The sequence below is a fragment of the Numida meleagris genome, chromosome 11, assembly GCF_002078875.1.
Source record: "Numida meleagris isolate 19003 breed g44 Domestic line chromosome 11, NumMel1.0, whole genome shotgun sequence".
Taxonomy (NCBI): Eukaryota; Metazoa; Chordata; class Aves; order Galliformes; family Numididae; genus Numida; species Numida meleagris.
This window is the reverse complement of record NC_034419.1, coordinates 14,682,841-14,707,117: the sequence shown is the minus strand read 5'-3', so window position 1 is coordinate 14,707,117 and position 24,277 is coordinate 14,682,841. Positions and strand designations below refer to the sequence as shown.

General features: G+C 41.8%; 1 long non-coding RNA gene across 1 annotated transcript in view; it reads left to right on the top strand.

The window, feature by feature from the left end:
• The window catches only part of LOC110404925, a 64,247-nt gene continuing 41,106 nt past the window's right edge, over nt 1,137–24,277 (top strand). The window contains exons 1-4 of the long non-coding RNA XR_002442574.1: nt 1,137–1,285; nt 2,161–2,392; nt 3,011–3,132; nt 5,846–5,942. This is a non-coding gene — a long non-coding RNA (uncharacterized LOC110404925). The remainder of the gene's footprint in view (nt 1,286–2,160; nt 2,393–3,010; nt 3,133–5,845; nt 5,943–24,277) is intronic.

Sequence of the window (24,277 nt, the reverse complement as noted above, 5' to 3'; positions counted from 1 at the left end):
TCATGTTGTCTTATGCATCTTGATGCACCGAACATTTTTAACTCTCACCAAACTCAACGAGTCTTAAATGAGTACTAAGGTGCAGGTGTTTTCTCTAACTGGGGCAGTGGATATTTTTAGCTTTTTTGTTGTTTATGTCTTTGTCAGCCTGTCCCTGAGAATAGATGGTAGTGTTCAGTACAGCATTTCCCTCTATGCACTTCTAAGAATACAGGTAGTGCTCAAAAACTCCTCCCCAGAGACGTGGTGGGACCTCTGTGCATTACCATCATTAATCTTCCACAGCTGGGTGATTTCTGCTCCTTCAGCCCTGCTCCAGCTCTCAGTTATCATTCAGATGGAGGCTGGGTGCCTTTCCGTTGAACTTACTGCTGTAAATCCTGGAACTTTATAAAGTCAGAATGTGGTCTGCAGTTACTGGACCACTCATATTAAAACTCAACCTAATTTTGAGACAGGCATATCATAAGGTCCTAACCTGAATGAGACTATGTGTAATAGTAACATCAGTCAGTCTCCATATGGAAAACTGTTACTTGACTCTGTTTTTACATGAGCTCCCATTCCTGTCAACTCAAGTTCAGTGGTAGCAGGACATAAGTGTGTTGCAAGTTTTTACTCGCGTGAAAGGCAACAAAGAGAATTCAGCAACATAAAGCTGGGTGTCATAAGTGCGTGTAAAAAAAATACAAAAGCACTGAAAACTTCAGTACTCTCGAAGTGTGTTGTTGCCTGTTTGGGTCCCATCTAGTTTCCTTAAATTGAGAGCAAACTGAACATTGCTAAAAGAATGAAAAACTATTTTAAGAGGCACTGTACTCTTTCTCTGTGTGTACATTTGACACATATTTCAGTAAGTCATATATGTTTACAGCCTTGTTTGAAATTTAAAAGATTTTATTTTGTAGTGTGGCTGGAAAAATCCAGAAGCTGGCCAGATGTCTGCCTTCCTTCTGTCGGAATCTCCCAGCTGCTGATGGCAAGGTGGGAAAAAAAGGGGAGCAATGTGAAACTCAGCAGTACAGCTCACCATTTTCTGCCCATTTATGTTGGAATCCAGATATAGAGAAAAACGCTGTTGTTTTCCTTTCCTGAAATTGGAAGTCTTATGGTTTACTTCTGTTTTGTAGCTTGTGGCCAGAGATGAGTAGGGGAGCAACTGTCCCCATAAGAGGAGTCCAGCAGATGGGCTGGAGAAGCTGGTAGCAGAGCAGAGATCAGCCCTGCGAGGGGCACAGATTCTGCACCAGCCAGAGGTATTTGCTTCCTTCCATCAGACCTGTGGGTAAGTACACGTGAATTTGGTTCACTGGACAAGGACAATGCTAGGTTATGGGAAGAAATACTAATTTAATTTCCTCTCCAGTAACACCAGAGCTCAACATAAAGCCAGTAATTTACTGGCTAAGTTCAGCAAGGACAGCAGAGCACTGCAATGGCCCATAACAGGAGGCAAAGGCAAGGGAGGCTCTCTTGGGCAGGCTGAGCTGTAGGATTTCTCTTTGCTGCAGGTCTAAATTTCCACGGGCTGAAATTTCCACTTCTCCTTTATCCTCCTACCACCATCCCTGCATACAGCTGCCAGGCACGGGCAGCGTGCCAGAGGGCTGCTCCTTTGCCCTTGGAGGCCAGCAGAAAATGCTTCCCCAACACCAGCCGGGTCAGCCCTGCCTTCCAAAGTGCCCTGCCCCCCACAACTGGCCCTACAAACCGCTCCCCATGGTGCTCACCACCTTTGGAGCCATGCAAAGGCAATGCGACACACATCTCCCTTCCCCCTCTCTTTTTTTTTTTTTTTTTTTTTGAAAAATAGCAATGAATGCACACAAAGCTTCAATTACAAAAGATTATGGGCTTCAATTTAGTGTGTGCTGTAAAGTTGTATTAAACGATCAAATGCTAATGAGGAGAGAGGCTCTTCTGGAGAAATAAGGAATTAGCATAAATTAATAGAGTTCCATATGTGCAAGTTTTACGCGGTAACAAAGTATCTCATCACAAAAGTATAAATATTTAATTTAATTCTTTCTGGGGCCAGTACACAGCATTACAGTCAGCACAGAAATATGAATTGAAGTGTGGGAGGGAGCAAAGTGCTACCCGACCAGGTTCACAGGGAGGTCACTGCGATGACTGCTGCTCTTTTTCTCTGTTTTCCAGCTCACACACTTTGAATCCAGGTCCAAGTGGCAGAGCAATGTACTCATGGCCTCGTCTGCAGTCCAGGGAGCCATTCCATTGGCTTCACTCAAGCCCCTTAGCTCTGCCCAAGAATAAATTTGATTGGTAACGTAGGATCTTCCTGCCTCCAGCAGGTGGAACAGGCTTCCAAGGCAATTTGGTGGTGCTTTTACAGCACTTTCCAAAACCATGTGGAAATGAGCTGCCACAGGTATAAACTGACTTGAATTTGTAATTTGCCTTCAGCCTTTCAGTGTATTTCATGTTAAAGTTGTGAATGAGGTGCTGTAATTGAGATTAATTTCACTGAAATGAAAAGCATGCCCAGGAGAAAAGTGGGTAGCAATACTACTATCCTTCTACTATACTGAAGTTTGGTGGAGCCCAGAATTTTCTATTGAAATAGAAATAACTCTAGCAGCCAATGGTTACTACTGTATTTTTGAGAGGAGCATGCACCCTCATACTGCAAAGCAGGAATCTCTTCAAGGCAAAGGGGAGCTGGAGACTTGTCCAGCAGGGAGAAAAATAAATTTTTTGCAGAGCAGAGATACAACTGGCAGATACAGATCTAAAAAGCACACTCAAAACTCTCTACTCTGTTACATATTGCATGAAGGACTGTTGTTTTTCATTGGTGAGAGAGAGCAGAGCTGATATTTCTGGTAACGCAGAGCACACCTTCTGCCTGTTGGTATTTGATTGATCTGAGTTGCTCTCCTTGCCCTCAGAAGGGGCTGGTTTTGACTTAGCAGAACACAAAACGGGTCTGATATCAGTGCCAGTTAGTTTGTGGTGGCTATCCAGTGGCTTTCTGCTTTGACTTCAGCTCTTCCAACCTAACCTGTGACCAGGAATGTCAGTGCTGTATCAGTGACACACCACAGTGGGTTCATCCTGGCCTGAATACACGCTGGTCTCAAAGAGCACATTTCTCTGTTGCAATTTAAGGTGAGCTTTGTTCCCAACAGCCTGTGCATGCTTTGCATCCTTCCTTTGCTTCAGCCGAAGCTATTTCAAATTAGTTGCTTTTGCGAATCATTATGTCAAGAGATCTGTCTTGATTTCAGGGCCTCTGTGGGCAGCAAAAATGTCAGTCCTGCTCGGAGCACGGCGCTGACACTTGGTGACTTTCTGCCAGGTTACATGTCTGACAGCTGTTCTGGGGTGTGCGTTCCCAGCCACTGGCCTGACGACCATCATGAAGCCAATTACAGTCACAGGCAATTAATGTTCCCCTCCTCAGGTTCTCATGGAAATGATAGCATAATGCAGAGGATCAGCATGAAATCTGTGACCTTTGGAAATATAAGCTTGAGACAGGAGCTGGGCTTGTGTCTACATCAACTGTGTCCAATTAAGCTCTTAAGGCATGGCAAGGGAGAGGGAAAATTACACGTTTCATAAAAGCAATGTGAACAATTTTTTTCCTCTCACTTCCAAATACAATAGCTTGTAGTTGACCTGAAAATACCAGCTGTTCTCCCACACTCTCCATCAGCAACTCAAATCTCATCCTTAGTATCCTCTAGCAAAAACTGTAATTTTGTACAGATTTTCTGTACTGCTATTCTATACAAGCCTGAATCCATCATGTTTCTTCTGTTCCGAGCCATGTGCAGACAAGAGCCAGGTCCTCCAGTAATGTAAACCAGTGTGATGACACTGAAATGAAAAGGAATATGTTTATCTGTATCCTTTGAGCTCCTTCCCCAACAGATTTCTGTCTAACAAAGGAAGAAGGGATCCTTTCCAGATTGACGTAGCCAATTAACTCATACACAGCTGTCCCAGGGGTGTTTTTTCTGTGCTCTGGAGAGAGACTGCAAACAAGCAGTGAGACATTTCAGCTCAATTACTGGGTGACATTGCTTTGATTTTTGTTTTCTTACTCTTTTCTGGCTGCTCCAAAAACAGGGATGCTGTCCTAGCTGGAGCCAGCTGTGGGCATCTCCTCCTGTAGTAGTCACAACATCCATCTTTTCCTGTTTTGCCATTATGTATGTATATGAATGACCTGCTTCTGGGATCTGCTGCCTGCCAGTTTCTATGTCCAGAGGTACTTTTCACAATTTAAAAAGACACCTGAATCAAGTCAGCCTCCAGAGAGAGGCTTGAGCAAGCGCTTTGGAATTTAGTGAATTCATAGCTGGGAAATTGTGTGAGAGCAACATCTAGAGTCCAGATGTTTCATCTGCTTTACTCCAGAATCAAAGTAATTGCCCATCTGCTTTCAGAAAACCAGGAAGCTGCTATGAAGCTTACTGGGGATTGTAAGCCAGAATATTTTCAAGATAATTTGTCTAAAATCCTGTTGTCTGGATAAAGCATCCCAGAGCCTGGCTTGTCTAGCTGCTTGGTTTTGTTGTTTTTATTTTTTTATAATATAATATGTAAACAGAGAAAAACAGAAATGTTCACATATTTTTAAAATCTCATTTATTTCAGTTTGGCTCCATCCTTCTTAAGAAATATGGATTTTGTCTCGATGGTTGGGTTTTTTTATGCCTTTGTTGTTGTTGTTGTTGTTATTGTTCATTTAGTATGTACCATTGGAAATACTGAGCTGATTGAGTCTGTTCCTATATTAACCTTTGGATTGTTTGGTTGTCAATTCTGAGAGCAAGGCCTGCTCAGTAGGTACTCCCAAATAACTGTCCTTTGCCATCTTCTCAGTCACAGCGGTTTCGTGTGATCTAAGGGAGGAATCCATCCTCAGAATGATCTATTCTTTCTTTGAGAAAACATCCATGAGGAACAATCCCCAAACTGGGAACTCAGAAGTTGGAAAATACCATTTATATTCTTCTATGTCCGATGCACAAACTGAGAGTATATTCACACTGGAAAACAGGATGGAAAATATCATACACTGACACAACCAGCTGCAGTTCTTTCTCAGATGTGTGTGAGTGCCTGAGAGGGAGAGAGGGAGAGAGAAAGACGGTGGCTGGGAAAGGAGGAGAAAGAAAGCATATGTGTGTCAGAATAGGTCTTCTTACTCTTCTTACCCAGCAGCTCTGTACTGATGTAAGAAGAGAAGGAGTGTGTATAGGGAGATTTATTTTTGTGTGCCCATCAGCCTTTGGTCAGTGAACTTGCAGAGATCTGGAACATGGGTATTCCCACTGGTCTGACACTGGTGTCTGCTTGGTGTCCTTGGGTGACAGATGCTTGGGCCTGGTGCTGACGGCCAATATGTCCAGCTATTGAGGCAGATGGTGAGCAGCTAAATATTCCTGAACTTTTGGAAGTATACCACCCTGGAGCCCAACAAGGGAGATAGCTGAAATTGGAAAATAATGTAATAGAATATTTTATTTTCCACAAAAGACTGAGGCTGGGAAGACTGCCATTTCTGAAAGGGCAGTTTGGCTGACTTCCTCATATCCTGCTCTGTTACCATGACCCTCCATTTGTACCCCTTTCCTCTTCTGGAGTGAAATAGAGGTTTGTACTTATTTTACACATATGCACACACTCACAGCAAGAGATACCAAGGCTAAAGGAGTAGGCTCACTAAAAGATGGTGGAAACTTAGCTCTGGCTTTCTGCAGCAAAGGACAGGCATAACTTTTTTGATTGTGTGTGACTTACTGAAATATCTTGTCCCTTTGAAGATCTGTCCATTCATTCATGGACCTATTTGTCCTCTCTCCAACAGGAAAGAAGAGAAAGCTGAAGGGGGAACTGTAAGAACTTAGTTTGACAGGACACTTGAACACTGGTTTAAGTTCAAGCAACCATGTTGTGATCAACAGGTAAGCTCACTTCACACAGTGAGGGTACCTTGCTATCTGTGGGCTATGAGTAGGCTTTATATTAAACATGTGCCTGACAATTTTTTTTCAAGACAAAAATAATTTCAGTTCAGTATATGTGTTTATTTTGTAAGCAACAGTTTTTTGGAAGGATTAAGCTTTTCCTGATATTTTGTTGGGTTTTTTATCCTTCCCCCCCGCTCCCCCCCCACTCTTTTCCCCTCAAGAATGCAATTATAATGCTACAGGGAGAAACTGAATTGCTTGTGGGATTTTTCCATAAAAATAGCTTTTCCATTAGTAGTGTTATAAATTCTCTTTGAGGCAAATTCTGTCTTGAAACAAGAGGCCAGGTCTTTGTCTTCAGAGGAGAGAAGAATGGAAAATAAACCAGGGTTCTTATGATTTCTGCTTGTTTTGGATTCATGAAATTCTGTAGTCAGGCAGGAAGGACAGGGAGATCCAAACAAAACAATTGTGATAAACAGACTCAATAATCTTGAAACACTTGGCAGGGGCATTTGTTGAGCTCTATCCAGGGATGCTGCTAAGGAGAGGCTGCGGATAAGTAACGCCAGTGAAGCGACTCTGTGTGCAAAGGATATTTACTGGTTCTGCTTCCAAGACAAGGCATGAATGAAAGCATTCTAAATAATTTCTTGGGTTTATATTTTCTGAGTTTCTTTGGGGTATATTTCTAATACTGAATTTTGAGTGATTTCTACAGGACAGCTTAATTCATCCCGATGTTGCAAAATTTCTTCAGCACAGTGAATGGCAACTAAATGTTTGCTACAAAAGGGTTTAGAATGAGGAAATGAGGAAAGCAAGTAATTTTATTAGCATAGTTCAAGATGCACAAAGACTCTGCTCTGAACAGATGTTCAAATATTTTCTATCCAAAGTGTCTGTTTGTTTATATATTCTGCAGAACACACTGACTTTTCTGAGATTGAGAACCGTTGCTTGAGGGTGTAACTTGGGTCGCATGACTGTTTTCAAATAGTGGTTTCTGAAACCATAGACAGCCACAAAAGGAAGCGCAGTCAGTTTGTAGATCTCTTTGTGCCTGAGTGAAGTGAGTCTTGGTGAGGTAACCAGAGACTGGTGTCAAGGTTAGTTTTCCAATCAGTATGGCCGCCATGGCTGTGCTAACATCTTACACGTATTACTGAATTTCTCCTCCCAAGAACTCATTGCAGTGTGGAAATGATAGAATCTCTTTTTAAAGAAAATGATGAACTAAGCTTAACTATGACTGACTGTTTCACTCTATACGCAGGTAGCTCCCAGAGTTTGACAGGTGCCTTCCAGTAACCTTGGGTTCCTTGGCAACTATGGGTCCAAGAGGCTGGCATAGGCCTCAGAGGCTATTTGGCTACATTAAGACTGCACTAATAGTAATTGACCTTATCTCCCAGGGAGCTACTAGCACTGAGCATTTTCTGTGACATTTTGGCATTAGGGTGGGAATCTTTTCCAGTGGGTTTTATTAAAGGCAAGTGCTTACAGGTTTTTCATACAGAAATCTAGTGTTTCTTAAGTTTTACAGAACTGTAAAAAAAATCCACTCAAGTAGGTAGAACCACATACATACTAGAGTTGTTAGTATATGTATGAACTACATTGAACCAGACCAGTGCCTTCTCAGTATGTTCTGAACATTCAGATTTTGTCTGGAGTTCACTGACCTGTGACTGAACTTGCCAGCTATTTGTATCTGTGAAGTTGCCACTGACATTAAATGTTCTGTTTAAATAAACAATATCATTTATAAAATTCCTCCTTTATATTCAAAGTGACAGCAGACCAAATCGATTTTCAGTTTAATTGCAATGACTATTAGCTATTCATGCTCCTTATTGTAATGGACATAATGCTTTGCATTAAAGAATATTCTCTTTCCAGTACAGAGGGATTTACATGTGTATGGAAACTTCCATAACAGTTAATATGCAATTGTAGAAATCCCTCTGCATAGGGATGAGACTGTACTCTGAGCTTTCACCATCTGTTCTGTCCTCTAACGAGGAATCCAACATCATAATATTCACAATCTACTTCCTTAAAAAGTGAGATATGAGGCATTTAAATGTGAGTCTGCCATCCCTTTATTTTGTAGAGAAACTTGTCTCTGCCTTGTTTATGGAGAGACAGATACCCTGAGCAACACTGATATTCTTCCTTTGTATTCTGATCCCAGGAGGCCCAAATTTCCAACTTTTAGCTTAGAGTCCCTCAAAGATAGAGTATGAGTAGTCACAGAGCTGTGTGTTTGAGACTGTTATGAGCAGAGCTTTGTTAATGATGTGTATTTTGTTCTGATTCTGTCAGCCTCATTTCCTCACAGAATTATAGGAGCTGCTCTGTTTGGTTATGATTCTGATGATAATATAAGTTTAATGGCCAATATGAAATGGGAAAAAAGGAGATTTGTTCAGCTTCTGATACCTCATAGCCTAATATTACAACCTGACACCAAGCAAAAAGCAAAGAACTCAGCAGCATCGTTAACGTGCCGGCAACTCTAACATATAGTGACAGAAATGCTTAAATATGTATGCACGCATCAGAAAGAACTCATTTAATTTTTCCTCTCACTCGGGTTTTCATCAAGGGTGGCAAAACTGTCAGGAAGGAACAATAGTGAAAAATAGAGCTGAGGCAGGCACAGGTGTTTGTACAGCTCTCCCAGAGGTACAGCCTTCTCTGTTTCTCCATAGTGAGACGGCACCACACCGCCGTGTGATTGCTTAGAGACAGAAGTATATTTTTAATGTGTTCATAGGTGTCTGCAGGCTGTTATCTGTCATGCTGACAGAGATGGAGTGATCAACCAAAGCTGCAGTGAGCACCTTTCGAAGCACATCAGTTCTGTCCTACATTGTAATGTGACGTTTGCAGTGTGTAGTAGTGTAGAGATGGGTTTAAGTAATCTAGGGGTGAGAAATCGAGAGAAGGTGGCTCTGAGTTGCTCTGAGCTTCCATTTGCTGGATGTACCATGGGTTCCCACTGGCCCTTTTCAAAAGTGAGAGCAGCACTGCAGGGGGTATCTCAGAAGCACAGTTTCAGCCTGGAGCAGTGCTTATGGAATATCTATTGGGGCAGAAGATGTAGATGGCATATTGCATCTTTCTTCTCAGAAAGAGTGGTGAGGCACTGGCACAGGCTGCCGAGGGAGGCGGTGGGGTCTGTCCCTGGAGCTGTTCAAGAACTGTGGAGATGGAGACGTGACACTGAGGGACATGGTCAGGGGGCACAGTGAGGGTGGGTTGGGGTTGGACTTGGTTATCTTAGAGGTCTTTTCCAACCTTAATGATTCTATGATTTTCATAACCCAGAGGAAGGAACAGTGAGCCCTACCCTGTGTTAAGCACATAGTGACTGATTCCCAGAGTCTGTTTACAGGACTAAGGAGAGCAAGAGCAATGCCACCTCAGTAAAGCTGCTCAGAGGAGGAAGAGCTCTTCACCCACATACATCCATTACTCCCCTTAATTTGTGCCCCACTCTCTGCTGGAAGAGGAGAACACCCTACCGTTTGCCACACTTGGAAACAAAATATTAGAGCTAAGGATTTTCTGAAAGTGCTGAGGGATTTAGATGCACCCTGTGCATTAATTTTAATGGATGATACATCTAAATTACCTGCTGTGCTTGGAAAAGTCTGAGCCTGAGGTTTTATTTATTATTTATTGAATATTTCCTGAGTAAACAGAACTTATTAGCACAAAGATGATCTGGCGGAACAGTCTTAAAAGGTGTCCTTTTCTTCATGCAAATATACTGCATCACTCCTTTTTTATTATTGTTTGAATTACTGTAGCACCTTGAGCCCCACAATGGAGATGAAAATCTCTCCATTTCAGCTTCTGTTTGAGCACACTAGGAGCCAAAACCCATCCTAACAGCTTCCAATTTAAACGGATAAAACAAAACAAACTCTAAGAGAAGAAACAACTGTAGAGAGAAAAGTGTGTTTGCTCAAGGTCATGCAGCAGATTCTCAGGAGAAGCAGACCTAAAACCCAGCTACTCCTTGCCCAGTTGGAGCCTACCACTCCCCTTCCTCCTTAATTCCTGCTCTCTGATGCTTACTCAATGGATTTCACCAGGTCTAGTAAAATTATTCTCCTTTTTGATTCTTCAGCAGAGTTGTTTCCTACCTCTCAGTTTCATTTTGACAGGCCTAGCATTACAGGGGAATGAAATATATGTATGTTCACTGCACAAAACACCCACTTTATTGGATTTCCTTAACTGGACCCAAGGAAACACGGTGCTGTCTGATGCTTTTATAAATCAGAAAACTTTAGTAACCTCTGAAAAGCACACACACAAGGAAACAAAAACAAACAGAAAAAAAAGCCAACCCACCAACAACAGAATAAACAAAGAGTGAAAGCCCAAAATGCAGCATAGCAAACATGAAAATTATATACAGTTTGGATTCAGGTAGTGATTCAGTTGCTTCAGTGCCACTTGTGATGCTGATGCTAAGAGACTGGGTGTCATCTTTTCCTTCCTCATGAAACTGTGGTCATCTTTACCGCGTCCCTGTACAAACAATATCATCCTCAATCAGCACCAAAACTCTGGGGGGAAAAGCCATTAGCTGAAGCAGAAGGAATTGTTCCCTGTGTTCTCCTATGGGGCAGGCAGGAAAGAAAAATAATCATTCCTGAGGCTCTCGCCTACCGTTTTCTACCAAGAGAGTCCTAACCTCTTTACGGCTATGTGGATATATGCTGTACGTCAAGGTTTACTGCTCCTCCGGTGCTCTGCGCAGAACATGTGCCCTGCAACGCTGTTGGCCTCTTTTTGTAAACAGAGCCCTGCTGGGGTTGGGAGCCTTGTCTCACCTTGCCTCACCTCTCTCAGCGCTGCCGGACACAGTCTTCATTCCCTTCCCATGTAGCTGAGCAACACAGCAATTCGTCACATCCCCCTGACACAGAGCAGGTCACAAGCTTGGCACATCTGCGAGCATGACTTGGGTAAGGAGCAGAGCCAAAAAGCAGCATCTGTGCATCTAAGCATGCAGGAACTTATTTCTCATTCATTTATATTTATTCCTCCTTCTGCGTTCAGCAGTGTGAATTTGTCTGTGTTAGCACAGTGACCTGCTATGTTAGGATGGCTATTTCGCTGCAGTGTCGACTGCGTGGAGTTGCCACAGGGGTCAGGAGCATTATTGCACCTCTCATGTAAAGATGTACCACACCCCTGTGTAAACAGGGGTTGCACATGGGCAAGAGGTAGGCTTTTCCCAGCTCGCTGGATAATGTACCCTGGGAATCAGGGATGGACTAATCTCTCTCTCTAGTTTCTGGAATGACAGCAGACTTCCCAATGTCCTGAAGAGTCAGTTTTCAATGAGCTCTGTCCAAGCTTTTTTCATGGTCACACAGTAAATCTATAATTGGGATGAGCTTTGTATTACCTTCCAGGTCCAGCACAGCGGCCTTTCATAGAATCATAGAATCATAGAATCATAGAATCATTTGAGTTGGAAGGGTCATCTGAGCTAAAGATCATCTGGTCCAACTCCCCTGCAACGAACAGGGATATCTACAGTATATCAGGGTGCTCAGAACCCAGTCCAGCCTGACCTTGAATGTTTCCAAGGAGGGCGTATTCACCACATCTCTGGGCAAATTTTAACCCATCCTTTCATCACAAGGTTGAATAGCATTTAGAAGGGATGTGTTCAAAGCCTTCCTCCCCTCAGCCAGCTTGAGGTAGACAGTTTTCAGGGCTTTTTTTGTGCCTTCTGATGTTATCCATTAGAAGTCATGAAGAACTGCCCATTGGAGAGGACAGACATACTTTTCACGTGCAGAGAAAAATGCGCATCAGCACCTTTGTTATTTTGCATTGCCTTGCCTACATGAACGTAGGATGCTGCTCCTTTTCTGGAGGGCATTGGGAAATATCAGTGCTGCGCTGCAGAAACTTAATAATATATTTCCAAATATCATTCACTGAGATTTCATTATTGTCATTATTTCCCAAGTCTCCACCTCATTTTCTATCATATTGTTATTCCTTGAATTGAACAATTAATAAGTAATGGTCAGATCTGTACTGATCTCATAATGCTCTGTAAACTTTTAAAGGCTATTTCAGCAGACCCATTTGGGAGAAGGTTTAGTCCTGCACAGAGACAGCCTATTAGTTTGAGCACAGTCTCATCATCAGGCAGATAAATCAGGTCACCTATGGTGGCCAGGAAAAGGACAGGGCCTGAAGCAGGTAATAATGGACCAAACCAACTGAAGTCAATGTGGGCCCTTTGCAGGATGGTTGCTGGGTGAAAAAGAGTCTGATACTGGGCTCTGTCCCTTTCAGACCCTAGAAATTTGGCAGCATTATTCTATCATGTCCAACAGTGTCCAACAATGCTTATTCCAGCTGTGCAGATTTACACAAGGAGGCATGCAAAAGAATTACATTAACAGGCATTCTCAGCTTTTCCTCTGCAAACATCTTGGGCATCCATTGGCAAGAGGAATGGACAGTTCATTCCCTCTGTCAGTTTTTTGGCTGTCCCCATGGGAAACCCCCATGTCGCAGGGATAAATTCTCTCCTTTGGTAAGAAAATGTCATTTCTCTCATATGCCCTGCAGGAAACAAGAGCAGGATTTGACTCAGATAAAAGACTCAAATGACCCTTGTAAAAGGAGGAAGCCCTGCTAGCTTTCAGAGAAACAGAAGGATGGGTAAAGTGCACATCAGTACACCAGCTCTACATCTTTCACTATTTCTCTCTGACTCAGAAATCACTTTTCAGGTAGCCTCAGCACTCTTGCATAGGGCAGAAATCACAGTGGGATCAAATAAGCCTCCAATTACAAAACCTGTCTGAACACTAAGGAGGAAAAATCTCCTCCTTTTAAAATGCTCAGAGTGCCCTAGCTGGGAGTCCCAGTTCACTTCACTGCTCTGAGGTAGACAGGAGGCAAAATATTGCTTGTGTGAAATGTTTATTTTGGGGACTGTGTGTACAGGGTGATGACATGCTCAATATATTGTTTTTGAAAATTAACCTGTCCCGATGTGTGTGCATGTGTTTGCTGTTTCTGCCTTTTAAATGGAATTGAGAGGTGTCTGTGCTCAACCCGAATGTCACATCAAGCCTGACAGCAGGAGACTCACTTCAGTGGTGAAGGAGACAAAATAAATTGAGTTCTAGGGATTTGGGATGGGTTTGGGAAGAGACTCACTGCTGGGACAAGTGGCCCACAGCATAAATAATGAAAGCAGTGCTCTTCCTCCAGCCTGTGCTAGGTCCTTCTTCCCAGCTATTGTGTCTGTTGTTCTCTTTATATCTCATCTTGCCCTATTATATTATTTTATTTTATTTTTAATAAATCCCTGTCAAAGAAAAAACACTATATTTTTGATAAGGTAACACAAGACAGTTCCAGTCCAACCATGATCTCTTAAAATAAAATAGAAAAGAATCCCTCCCTTCTGTCAGACAGAACAAACTGTTACTAAGAGCAGACCAAGTCCATAAATCATCCCTAAATTGCCTATCAGGCCACAGTAGGGCTTTTATCTACAAAATAAAGTAGTGCAAATATATAAGGTCTATAAAGCTTAAGGACAGAGTATTTACCAGTGGTAATTAAAACCCAAGAACTCTAGAACAGGCACACTGTTACAGAGTGGGCTCCAGACTGATGTGAATGGGCACAGGTCCATTACCCACAATGAGGCAAATCCCATTAACTTCAGCTGAAGATTTGTTCCTTACACATCTTATTTTGCTACCAAAAGACCAGTTTGTGCTTTCCTTACTTGCATTATACAACCCCAAATTGATTTCAGTGGGACTATCTGAGTAGCAAGGTACTACTCAGCTTGCACAGGGGTGGTTGTACTTGGCCTTTGGTGTGCAATGGATTTTTTTTTAGCTTATAAAAGCAGACATTTTCTTTACATACGCTTTTCAAGACTATAATGCAAGTAGTTATAACTCTTCACATTGTTTCTCTTTCTTTTATTTTAATGGCAATAATATCTGATGGAAATAGTCCTAATTGTGGAATTAACTTTCTCAGATGCTGGTGCTAACTAAGGGGTTAAGACAATTGAGCGATCCCTGTTCCTTCCCAGGACACATAGCGTGCCACTGTCAGATTTCTGAAGTCACACTGCTCTGCCAGCTCTCTCCTGTCAGGCAGGTGGTGAGTGAAAAGTTATTCAAGGATGGTGTTATGTACCCTTCATGAATTATGCATCTTAAACAAACTTACATGATCTGAGGCACTCAAGTGGAAGCCTTTTAGCTAGAAGCAGGCCACTGGAGAGCTTAGCTACAGATCTGGGATGATGATTTAAAATAACTTGCTGTACTACGCCTGCTCCTGCTCCCTCTTTGACTCAGTGGCCCATGCTTCACTTCATTTGCTTGCTGCTGCTGCAATGGAGCTGCTGAAATCCCCGTAGGAAAGGCCCATCTCAAAGCATCTTCAATGGTTAAAAGGGCTCTGCTTCTTTCTGCTGGGGGCTTTGACTTTGATGGACCTGGGGGAGGTGCTGCCTTGGTTTAGTTTTGTTTTGAAAGAGGGAGAAGGAGAAGCAGAAATTCTGCCAAGGTCACTGTTTTTTTCTCTGTCATGAAAAGATAATGAATGTTGTTTTAATATTTGCTTTCAGTGAAAGGGGATCTTGCTGCATCTTCATTGCAGCTCCGGGCTGGTTTAGGAAATGCATTAGTTACTGTGTCACCTAATCAGCTCTGACAATATTACCTGGCAGTAATTAATTGTTTCCTATCCAGAGAACACTACTTGGGTGCAAGACCGGGCATTTCTTTTCTGATTCTCCAGTGATGTTAATCTGGTGGGATGATGGTTTCTCTGCCTACTTGTGCATCACAAATCATGTTTTTTCAGCACCTGAGAATAATTAACTTAGGTTTTAATTTTCTTGCTCTGGGCAGTCCTGCTGGAAGAAGGCTGCTTTCTCTGGACAGTGTGTTATGGTTTCTTTATGGATATACAACCAAACTTACAGTGGATAGGGCTTTATTCCACTAAAAGGTGGATGACATAAGACACTTCACACAGAGCACTAGCATACAAAGGATAATACAGTACCATTATAGACTGATCACAAGAACACTACTAGGTCACTAAAGATTCAGGCTTTTTTGATACATGTTGTGGTTTAACACAGCAGGTGGCTCAGTACACAGTTGTTCGCTCACTCCCTGCCTTCCCAATGGGACAGGGGAGAGAATCAGAAAAAAAAAACTTATGGGTTGAGATGTAACTATATACTAAGATAGAGAAAAGGATAATAGTTGTGCACTTGTTATACACATTCATAAATATCTATATAGGCACAAGTAATTGCTCACCACTCCCTGGCAGCAGAAGAAAGAGAGATGAGTTCCTACCCCCTTCAAAACTCCTTCCACATGATGTCTTATGGTATGGAATATCCCTTTGGTCAGTTTAAGTCTGCTGTCCTAATTCTGTTCCCTCTTAACTCCTTGAGCCCTTTCCTGAGAATGGCCTTGGCTCTGTACAAAACTACTTAGCAGCAACTATAAACATTGGTGTGATATCAACATTGTTTTTCTCCTTGAACCGAAACCTAGCATCATACCTGACCGTCCAAAGAAAACAACTCCATCCCAGCTGAACTAAGATAGCACAATACTACAGTTGGCTTCTCCTTTGGTTCTTCTGTATTTCCTTGTTCATCAGCCCAACCATCAGCGATACCTTCAAACTAAGAACTCTCTACTCAACTTTATTATCATCCTATGCAGTCACAGACAGTGGGAACTTCTGCTTTCTTTGAGCTAGGAGCAGGCCCATACCCATTAACCCCAAAGCAGTAATGCTACAGCTGCTGCTTCCAGAAGCAGGCAGGCTCCTCAGCTGTGTGTCTTCCCCACAGGTGCTAGGTGGTGGTAGGTGGTGGAGATCTGGAGAACTAAGTATACCCTGGCCAATCCCATGAGGCCAGCTCACCCTGCTCCTGGCCAGTCAGTGTCTGGTCACCCTCTGCTATTCGAGGGTGTAAAGGAGGTTAGCTACCTATTCTCAGCTTATGTCTTCTCATCTTGTGGAGGGTGTCTACCTCTTCATGTGTGGGAGGAGCAAGGCACGTGCTTGGGAGATACAAGTTCTAATGTAAGTGGTTAATTTTAATTTGCTTTAATGCTGATGTGATTCAAGTTGCTTTGTCTCCCTATGGCTTACAATTGCAGGCAATCAATAACCATGCATATGGTTTACTTGTGGGGGCCATAAGTGAGTAAATACTACAGGCTAGCGACTTGAGGCTTCATGAAATTAGCATTGTACCTGTATGGCATGTCTTTCAGAGTAATTCTGCACTTACACCAGTACATTTGGGGATCTGATATTAGTAGGTCAAACTGTTTTGCATACTTCTGAAGCAGCATCATTTTCATGTCTTCAAGTATTTTGTGAACAAAATCTTTATGGGGTATTTTGAAATGAATATGTAGCTTAAATTCTTTCTAGATAGTATTAATGCTATGTATATATGTGTCCTTGCAAATAAGAAACAAATGATTAAAATTTGCAAAACCTAAATCTTGCTAAAATTTAGCAAATACTCAAATTTTTATTTATCTACTTATAGGGACTTAATTTGGTAATGTGCAGGTAAGTAAGGCTTGTTAACTCCTGTAGGGAAGGCCCATATCTGGAAGAAGTGGGAATGGATTGCCCTCACCACACCTTTGAATGCGGTGTGGACTGCTGCCTTTTTGGTAGAATTGGTTTTCTTTAGAATTGCCCTTTGGACTGAAGGGCATGGTGAACTTTTGGAAGCATTAATAATGGATGTGCTGAATAACTGAGGAAATGCATTTTTTCACAAGCTTAACTCTATATCTAGCCCTTTTGCAAGTTCATTTTTTCAAATATAGCTCCATACAGATCTTTGCCATGCTGCATAGAAATGAGTGTCATGCAGAGAATTCAGGTTACCAGAATCTAGATGCACCACTTTCCTCCGTATTCTTAAAACAAAGCTGAAACAGCCAAGCTAGCCAAGCAACCACTTAATTATCAATATGCCCTCAAGAGTAGAGCTAGCTTTATTGAGTGCAATTTTTTTTTTCTTTTTTAAAACAAGTCAGAAGAACAAAGGAGCTCAATTTGACCCTGTGAAATCTGCCTTTAATCATAGCTTTGATCAGCCTTTTCCCCATGGGACTCCCTTCAGCACTGGAAAACATCCTCTCTGGCACGCAAGCGGGCTCCCTGTGGGTGGGAGCACGGCATCTGCCAGACACCCGGCACAGCCCCGTGCTCCAGCTCTGCCCTTCGCTCATCCCTGCTGCCACTTCTGGATTTTCTCATCCTCAGACAAGGGCACTGAATCTATAACGTTCTATTTAAACCCAAACCCTTGGGTTAACGTGCCTTTAATTAAACTCCAGAGGCTTTCTAGAAATGGGTTTCTAAAATTTGATTTTTATTAACTGTAGGTACAGTAAAAATACAAATTAAGAATTTGGAAAGCAATGACTGTTTGTTTTTTTTTTAAGTATGACAGTAAACTGGCAAGATATTATGTTATTTGAGGCCAATCTGCTAGCCACATTAAGACATAGCAAGCTTATTTAGGGAAGGGAGACAAGAAAAAATGGCAGTATTGGTCTCTCCGAGTGTAAATTGGCCCTAATTTCCTCCACTGTTTTCCCCGCTGTTTATAGCTGTTCTGTGACATTTTGCTTTGCAATTTTTTCGTATCTGCTTAGCATTGAATGCTTATTAAAAGGTTAAAGTAATTTCTCCAGCTCTGCTTTGACCAAATTCTTCTTGGGGGCTCAACTAGATGGAGTATGGCCAAGGTCCTTGGTGGGAAGTTTGCACCCAAGTGGGAACTGCCAAAGCCAGTGGCTTTGAGAGCAGAATTTGACCTTTTAGCTGAGCGTGTTGCATTCATTCTTATTTCATCCTGCTCTTTTTCCAGAGTCAGTTAGGGAGACATTAAAAGCCAACCTACAGCTAACTCATCACTGTAAATAAAAGGAAATTTTAATTACATTATGAAATTAAGTCCCAGTCCCTGGTTGCCTGGCTAATCTCATGGAATAGAGTGGGTCTGTTCCTCCCGTCTCCCTTGGACAATGCTGAGAGTAAGCCTGCAATGTTCTTCCAAGTGTTTAATTGGGGATTTTCTTTTAGATAAGCTCTTCCAATTTTGTACAGTGAGGCTAAGGAGGGGAGTGTTTCTATAAGACCAAAAAAATGATTAATTGTCACAAAAGTGTTTAAGAAACTTCTAAAGCATACGTAATGTCCCTGATCCAACTTGGAGGTACTCAGTCCAAAATGCCTTTTATAGCCAACTTGCTGAACTGCATTAAATCTCTCAAAAGGCAATCTTACAGAGAATTAGGATGGATTTAATTGGGCTTACCTTAGTTCACTTTGGAAACAAAAACCAAATTATTGCTTTTTTTTTAACCATGAACAAGCATGCCTAAAAGAATCTGAATATCCAGCAAGTTCATTTTATCCTGATGCCTACTTTTAATTTGGATATATTGCTCTCATTTATTAGGTAGCCAAGTTTTCCACCAAAATAAAATTGGCATAAATCAATTGTTTGTTTTTCCAAGATTTCAAGATTCAGTAAGACAAAGCCCAACTAACCTAACCAAGTGTTGGCTCCTACTTGGAGTAGGAGGTTACTCTGTAGATGACTTCTTAAAATTCCCTATCAGTTTTTCTGCTGTGCATCCATGTAACTGAGAACACTGTGCTAGTTCACCAGCCAGCTTATTTTTTAATAGAGGCTCTTAAATATTTAAATAGAAGTACTACTGTGTCTTTCAAGCTTTTGGATAATTTTATAAAAATATTGATATGGAAAATGGATGCTTATTTGGGCGAAGTGGTGTTCTATCATAAAATGATAACATCTAAGCTAGGTTTTTAAAGCTCAGAGCTTTGTTTTAAATTTAAGCCACCTTAAACTGTCGGAACAAATCTACTTTGTTGTGTGTGGGGATAATAATAAGCCCTTTGCTTTCTTCGGCATATACAAACAAAACTGGAAAATATATTGATATGAAGTTTAAAATGCTCTGGGGATGATCCAGAGTCCATTTAAATCAATAGGAATAACTCACAAAATCTGTTTTCTTATAGATTTTGGATTTAAAAGTGTCCCTAGGGAAGAATTTTCACTTGTGTTGCTGAATTACATGGGCAGTTCATAAATCTCACCCTTTATCTCCAGTAAAGCTCGTGACTGCAGTCTGCTGGGCTTGATTTACACAGACTGATGGGGTTTTACACTACTCTTTCAGACAGGCATTTCCCAGAAAAGGGCTGAGCCTTCCTATGTTTCCAGCATCTCCTGGAAGGTGATGACTTCTGGTCACTGCTCAGACAGACTGTCTTCACGTGTTCCATCTCAGACTCCTGGTTCTTCAGGCTAATATCTTCTTACCTTTATCTATCAGTAAGATGATTCCAATGACCTGCGGTAGAAACCCAGTTCCTGTGCCCATGACTGTGATGTCCCTTGGTGGCAGCCCAGCCCAATTGTCATTTGTACGGAGACCGTACAATGCCCCTTACATCTCCCATCAAACTCACCAGCACCCCAGGAATTGCTATTTAAACACGGTCGTAAAGCTGAACAAAGTCATCAGTCTTTCACTGAACCATTTCATCTGATCTTGAGGAAAATAACTAGAATGAATTTCAGGTCTTTAATCCTGCCTGTAAAATGCTTTGATATCAAGCGTCAGATTTTGGTTAGAATCAAAAAGAATAAGGAAATGTTTAGTTTTTAAATCATAGACGATGTTATCTATCTTTTTGCTCCTGTGCCTTCACAGCTGGCTGCAATAACCTGGTTGGGACCACACAAATATTTGCTGGGGTGCCTGGCACCAGAAGCAGCCTTCTACTGCAACCTATTGCCCCATCCAGTAACCAGGGTGCTCTCTACTTTGTGACCTTTGAGAAATGAATCATCTACATAGTACCCATAATAGCTAACCAAGAAACCAAAGGCTACACCTTGGTTTAAAAACAGATAAATTCCTTCACACCTCTGAAAATTACTCATGCGTGCACCCTCAGAGGATCCAGCTTGTTTTGAGCCATGTCTTTCCCAGTCTTTCTCCAGTGACACTGTTAAATGCTGTCTGACCCAAATGCAATAGGACACCGGAGCTTTTCCAGCTGAGACGATGTGACTTTTAGGACAAGAAGAAATCTGTCCTTTTAATAGTCTTCCCAAAAGACTTCATTTATTCTTGTCAGGGCATGTAGCACCCATTTTTAGATGCATTGAGCCAATTGTCTTTTTTTAATTGCATCAGTAATATTTTATGTGTGCTGAAGTGGTATTAAAATTTAAATTATTTCAGCAAGCTAATAATTTATTTTCTACCTGGCAGACAGACAGTCTCCCATGCATAAGACTAGACCAAGAGGAGTGAGAAACGGATTACTGGATGTACTTCAAGACTGAAGCACCTTCTGCAGTCCTGGAGGGTGTAGAACAGACACTTTCGATACAGTCGTTGCGGTTTATTGATCCTATTACCATTATTTTGTGGTAAATCAATGCTGGAGTTTCAGTCTTGCAGGAGACATGTAAATGAGAAGATGAAAATACATGCCAAGACAAATGGTTTCCTGATGGAAAGAAAGATGAGCAGAAGGGAGCAAGGCATGCATAGAGCAGTGACAGTGCATAAAGGAGGAGTGCAGGACGTTGCTAGAAGTCATCTTCAGTGTTTGATGCAGAATGTGGTCCCCTGAAAGTCCCTTCAATAGCAGGGACATGGCCTTGAGGGGCACTGAATTCGTGCAGCTCCTGTCACTTGGGCAGACCCTGGGCCACGTGGCCTGCAAAGATCTGTAGATGAGTTTCTACACTTTGGTTTCTCTATGTACTTACCATAGAGAATCAGAACATCCTGACACCTGTGGCCCTGCAAGTAGGGTGGATTTTTCTTGGATTTGATAGCAAGAGGAAGAAGGGGGGCTGCACAGTCTGCTATCTTGGGTTAGATGGTTGCCCTGCAGCCAAATTGTGCTGCTCACCTCCCTGTCCTGTGTCTTTGAATGCTGCAGCCACACAGCATCAGGAAAACCCAAAGGTGTTGAACAGGAGAGACAGGAAAGGAAAATCTTACAAAAATGTCACACTGCTTCTGAAGTGTTTTAAGGGGCTTTAGAATCAGATTTTCAAGTAACCGAAACCAGCTGTAAGGCACTCACTCATGTCACAGCATTAGGCTGGAATTAAGTAGTTTGCACTCTTCTCTGTTGCAGTTACTGAATCTTCTTTTTCTGTAATCTGATCAACTCTTTGAAATGAGCATGAATTTGCACAGTCGCTTGTCTGAAGTAAGCTGTGTTTTCAAAGGGAACTACAGAAGTTGTGCTAGAGAACTGAAATCCAGTTAAGTTCCCCTAATGAGTTCCCCTAATGCTGCAATCTGCAGGTAGCTCTGATGGTGTTGCTACCCTTGTGCACTGCTGCTGGAAGGCAGCATCGCTCACAGATAGCAGGGAAGGTCCAGGTCTGCAGGCAGTGAGGCTGCAATCCATATTACAGGATGGCAGGTTAGAAGTTTCTTATGAGATCACTTCCCCGTCTTGTACATTACAATTAGCGTGGCCTCATTTGCTGGGCAGCTTGATCAGAGGAGCTGTCTGTGCATGAATGAATGTAGATACATTGTTGTTTTCAAAGTTAATTTGATCTGTAAAATCTGAATTAATCTTGTTCCCTGCTCATTCAGCTGGGTTCTTAATGACAGGTAAAATACAATTTTTGCTAGATATTTGTTGTGCAAGCTGTACACTAAGTGCTGATATCCACCGAAAGTCTTCTTGTCAATATTTCAATTCTGGAGCCATGTCAGAACTTTCTGGGATGTTGCAACCCTTGAATTTAATGCTGACTATAAACTTGCTATATAGCTTATCTTTTCCAGTTCTGAATCAGTTTGTAGTCCTTGCCCTTAGGATATCTTTTCACTTGGGACTTTCGCAGCACCGTTGGTCCGGAACGTGTTTCCTTTGGTCCATTTCACACCTGCTCCCCACTGCTTTGGTTGGGTTCTTCAAAGCTCCCACTTCTTTGCCAAATAGGGAACAGCCATTTCCTGTTCAGCCTCAATCCTCTGTTTGTTGTAGAGCTGCACAGGCTCTGCCACAGACCTGGAGCTGTAACAGAGTGAGGCACCAGGTCCCGAACTTTCTGAAATCCCCTTCAGGGACCATGAGTCTATAGATGCATCCGTACGTTACAGCATCCTTCCAGTAACGAAAAATGTAGTTCAGAAATATCCACGATGACTAAACAAATAGATCGGGGCTCATTAATAACTGCAGACTCCATTGCCAGTTTAACACAAGGAGCAATTTAATTGGGACCTAGACTGCTTTGTGTAGCTTTGTTAATGTAATTGAGTAATGCATATTGATTTTTCATGGGGCTCAAATCTTTTTTTTTTTTCCTTCATCTCGTATAAGAAAGCCTGTTAAGGAATTATTAATCACACTATAATTGCTTTAAGATCTATGGTCTAATTAAAACCATAAATTCTTTATTACATCTTTATTTTAATTAGACATCCAGAAAGACAATAATTTTTACAAGAAAACTCGTACAATAAAATTACCTCACTTAGCAATGCTTCAAGGAGCCTGTGCTTAGGACACAGACTCCAATAGGGCTTCCTAAATTAAGACATGCGTGATTCTAGTCATAATCAAAATTAAAGATGTCCTCTGAATGTAATTAAATAACTCTACAAGAAAAAGAGTTTTTTCTGTGCATCAAAACTGCGTTCGTCCACCAGAGTAAGACTTTACTTTCTCGTTCTGTTTTTCTTTTGTCTTTTAAAAATCTGGGATTGAAGAAGCATGTTCTGAAATTTTAAGAGTCTAATCAAAGGTTTAAAACATAATCCTTCTGTAATGAAAATAAGCTTATTATCATAACCACCTTCTGGTATTTTCTTTTGGGTGTCTTTGTTCGTGCTGTGATAGGTACATTCCACCTGCCAGGAGGAATTAGAAATAAGCATATTTGTTCATCTGTGTCAAAGGGCTTGGTATTTCTCTCATTTAACCTACTGGGAAATCAGTCCCAGAGAACAGAGTTGAGCCTATATTTTGTGTGGGTTGTTTTTGTTTTTGCAAACTGTGAGCCTTGTGGTTCTCTGTTACTAGAATACAGCTGAAGAAGTTTATTGTGTACTTTGAAACCATTGTTTCTCGACAACAAAAACTCTTTCTGCAATGTGAAATGGCATTGTGGTTTGAGATGTAAGCTAACCCAAGGCTTGCTTGTTTATAGTCTAAAACTTCTTCAAATAAGGTCAATGGTTCGGCTGACTCAGAGTGAAAACTTCCCTAGTATGTAAGCATAACTGAGAGTTCATCTTATCCCATTTCAGGATAAAATGTCTCAGATTGCTCAAAGTGTTCGTGGAGGAAGCCTCATAGGTTCCCTACTGAGGTTGCCATGTGCCAGAAGTGTTTGTCATGGTTCCACAGTCTGCTCTTGCCATGGGAGCTTTGTTTATGGTATCAGCTCACTGCAGCCAGGAGAGGACCCCAGGCTTAACCAGACATGATTTTACCCATATTTATTTTCTAGGACAAGTGTACTACCTCATTTCTATTTGCAAAACACATCTTGACTTGTGTCCGTGTATAAAGTATCAGGTGTACGCTGCAGTGGCACGTTTGTAACAGAAATGAATTCCTGTATCCCACTTTCCTCAAAGAACCTGCCATGTGTCTCCTTTCAAATCCCAGGGCATCATTTCAGAGTGATGATTTACGATTTGGGCTCCCAAGGTCTGATCGAAAAGCCAGCTCAGAGCCTGGCAGTGCTTAAATGGCACAAAGCTGTGTCTATTTGCTGCTACCTATTTCACTCATCAGTGAAGGAAGCCAGCACACTTGTAAGGTGATGTCTTGATTGTCACACAATGCTCATTCAGAACAGGTGAAATAGTTTTGGTGGAGAGTTCGTAATAGTGGCAATTAAATTTGTGTCCCTGGCTGAGCTGCAGCCCTTACCTGTGTTCTGCAGCCTCTGCTTAACTGAGTGGTGCCACAGAAGTACTTGGGGCTGCATATTTAGGGTTCAGGTACCCCAGACTCAAACCATGGCCTCCACCTGGGACCTGAAGCCAGCCTTATTTGTCTGGTCCAAACCATGGGGAGACTTTCCATTGATTTCAGTGGGGAATAAATCAGGATAACCTGGCATGGTGGAGGAAACTGAAAAATTAGTTAACTGTGAATGGAAATGTTGGAGGAATGTGGACATATTC